This window comes from Bos indicus x Bos taurus, chromosome 4 (genome assembly GCF_003369695.1).
Source record: "Bos indicus x Bos taurus breed Angus x Brahman F1 hybrid chromosome 4, Bos_hybrid_MaternalHap_v2.0, whole genome shotgun sequence".
Taxonomy (NCBI): Eukaryota; Metazoa; Chordata; class Mammalia; order Artiodactyla; family Bovidae; genus Bos; species Bos indicus x Bos taurus.
In genome coordinates this window covers 87802414-87805998 of record NC_040079.1, presented here as the reverse complement: position 1 = coordinate 87805998, position 3585 = coordinate 87802414, and the positions used below count along the sequence as shown (strand labels likewise).

Here is a 3585-nt window from a genome sequence, read left to right as displayed (position 1 = left end):
CCTTGGGATTATTTTTCTAATTTTTGTTTGCCTTTCAATTTTCCTGTATACTTTTAACACATAAAAAGTTGTTTAACTTTGTCCCAGGGAATGCTGATAATTTCCGAGTATTTTATGTTTTTAAGTATATGAATACAATATATGAAATTTTGATGAATTTTATATATATATAATTACACCAATCTAAAAGAAGATTTTCTACAAGCAGTTGTTCTGAGTCTTTGTTTGAATAGTCAGTATTGTAATAAAAATAAATGTGAGAGGATAGTTCTAGGTCATAGATCAGCAATCATTTTCTGTAAAGGGCCAAGTAGTAACTATTTTAGGCTTCATGGGCCATATGGTGTCTGTTGCAACTACTCAACTCCAGTGCTGTAGCAGAAATGCCATCATATACATAAATGAAAAGGGCATGGCTTTGTTCCAGCCTGAGCATATTGACAAAAGCAGGTGGCGGGCCAGATTTGGCCTATGGGCTGTAATTTGTGGACCTATATTCTAGGCTAAAAGAATATAGAGACACAATAACCAAAAGCAGTTTAGTAACCTAGATTACATCCTAATATTAAAAAAAAAAAAAAAAACAGCCATGAAAGACATTCTTTGGGGCAACTGAGGGAAATTTGAGTACACTCTGGATGCCAAATGATACTAGAGAATTGTTAATTTTCTTAAGAATGGGTGAAGATTTTCTTAAGGACTTGGTGTGCTGTGCTTCCTATGCTTAGCTGCTCAGTCATTTTGGACTCTGTGACCTCATGGACTGTAGCCCGCCAGGCTCCTCTGTCCATAGGAATTCTCCAGGCAAGAATACCAGAGTGGGTTGCCATACCCTTCTCCAGGGGATCTTCCCAAGCCAGGGATTGAACCCAGGTCTCCCACATTGCAGGAGGACTCTGCATCATCTGAGCCACCAGGGAACTTCACAGGGCTCCTGCAGGCTGCTCTGGAAGAATGAATGGACATGAAAAGTACTGCGTATATGGCATAACGGTATGGATACTACATGTGGGAAGCAGTGTGAAGGGGCTTGCCATTTTTATGATAACTAGGAGGCCAGGACATTCATACCTGAAGCAGAAAAGTAATATCAAGTTGCAGCAGAATCACTTGTAGGTTTATTAAACACAGACTACTGATCCCAACCCCCCAAAATTATGGGTCCAGGCCCCATAAATTCTGTTTCTTAACAGTTCCCATGTGATGTTGGTACAGCTGCTCCCAGACCTAACTTGGAGAAAACAGTGGTCTTGAGATCCACTCTTGCCTTCTCCTATCAACAGAGGGCAGCAGAGAGCAGCAAATATACAGTCTGTCACCAGGGAAGCAGGTTGAAATCCTCAGGGAACCTCCCTCGGTTTCAATCTAACAAATGGCAGGAGAGAGAACTGAAACCGTGAATTATTTAGATTTATATTCTCTGTGTGACCTTGGCAACAAGTCATTTAACTTCCACAGAATTGCTATCTGTGAAATGGGAGAAGTAACCTAAAAGAGAGTGAAATGGCTTGATTAATGTCTGCTGAGAATTAGAACTTCCGGACAAAATTGAAATGTGTAGGTAATAAATTATTCTGGGAATTTCTTACTCCTCAGACTCTTTATAAATGTCTGCATTTTAAACACTTATGACTCATTCATAAACATTGGTTGCCCTCGTTGAATTTTCAATTGTTTAACAGTTTAGAAGGCAATACTTTAAATGCATTCATTATATCCAGAATGTGTGATAACTCCAAATCTATGCGACAGGCTACGATGAGAAGATAGCTATCCAAGGGGTGAAGGTGCCCACCTTCTGATGGGGCCTTTGGGAGGTGGGAAGTCATTTCAAGTTTTTTCAGAGTGGTCCAAAAGCTGCTGGAATAGATAACCTAAAAATTCAGAGACTGCTTCCCAGGAATCACCCCTTACAACCTGATTTTGATCCTTCAACCATCATTTACCAAGTGCCACTATGTCCCAGGCTCTGGTCTGAAGGCGAGAGAGCCATGAACAGGAAACAAGGACTCTGCTTTCTCAGAGTTTGAATTCTTACTGCAGTGAGAGCCCTACCCTCTGGCCTGAAGTCCCCGCATCCTGAAGTCCACCACATTGGCCTCATCTAATCTGCAGACTCATCTAATCTGATTCCTTTGTTACTCACAACAGAATTGCCTTTCCTTTTTGTCCTCAAAATTCTGGAATAAAATTTGCTCTGGAGATCTTCATAGGCCTTTTGGAATGTAGATGCCTTAATGGTATTTTGTATTTAACTTTAATTCTCTGTATAACTTGAGCTTACTGAATCCTTAATTTTAAGGTATTTATTAGAATAAATTCCTTTAAAGTGAAAAAAAAATGATGAACTGCTGATGAGAAATAGCAGAAGGACTTTGTGGCTGTGGATGAAATCTTAAATTTTGATTTTTGGAACTGAGTGGGGGAAGGTAGGTAGGACTTAAATCAAGACACCCAGGCTCCAGCCTGACACTGTCACTCACAAGCTGTATGGCCTGAAGTCAGGCACCAAAAGCTCCTCTGTGAAATGGAGGAGGAGAGGAAAACTAATCTGGATGAGCTCTCAGGTTCTCACGCTCTACTGCATGAAGTGGTGAGGGTGATGTTAGCCACTCACCTCGTGGTGATGTCAGGAAGATGTGTTCTAAAGCCAGGGTTGGCCAACTCTGCCTCTCTGCCTGTTTTTCTATGGCACACAAACCAAATCTGGTTTTTATATCTTTTAATGTTTGAAAAAAAGAACATGATATTTGTTTCACATAACAGTTGTATGAATTCTAATTTCAGTGTCCGTAAATAAAATTTTCTTGGCACACAGCCACGGTCATCCATTCTTGCATTGTCAGCAATGGCCTTGGCACTCCAACAACAGTGTTGAGTAGTCGGAACAGAGATGGTCTGGTCTGCACAGCCCAAAATATGGACTATGTAGTCCTTGATCAAAAAAATATGCTGGTCTGTGTTGCAAAGCACTCCTGAACTCCATTCTGAACTGAACTGAGAAAACAGAATTCTTAAGAGAATTTCAGTTCCATGAAACGTACATTTCTAAACTGAGCACTTTGAGCTCTTACCCTCAATCTCATGTCACATTATTCTGTAATGACAACACACACTGTATTATCGATCATAGTTAAGTGTACATTGCCTATAAACTGCTATGGGAAAATATCAAAAAAGGCCCTCCTGAAGAAAAAAAATCTGATAATCCTTGCAAGAGAAATTACAAATAGAATCACAATATGAATAACCAAGTGATAAAGGATTTTGTAAATCCCCAAAACACCAACTGTAAAGAAAATGATTGATATATCAAATTATGTCACAATTTTAAAGTACTGTGTGAAAAAGATGCCATAAACTTCTTGTCTAAAAACCTACAAAATTCTCAGTCTCCACTAATGAAAGTGCAAGAAGGGAAACAATTCAGCCTTTTGAAAAACAGCTGCATGGTTCCTTATAAAATTAAGTATACAGTATACCGTATCACATGGCTCTTCTACTCCTGGGTATTTACCCAAGAGAAATGAAGACATATGTTCACACAATGACTTTTATGTAAGTGTTCATAATAATGTTATTTGT

At 39.2% G+C, this 3585-nt stretch overlaps 1 long non-coding RNA gene across 1 annotated transcript; it reads left to right on the top strand.

Annotated features, from left to right (window-relative positions):
• The first annotated feature begins 850 nt into the window (after positions 1 to 850).
• Positions 851 to 2817, top strand: LOC113891622. Its single transcript, XR_003510821.1, has 2 exons — positions 851 to 993; positions 1967 to 2817. It is a non-coding gene; the product is annotated as an uncharacterized LOC113891622 (long non-coding RNA).
• The last annotated feature ends 768 nt before the right edge of the window (positions 2818 to 3585 follow it).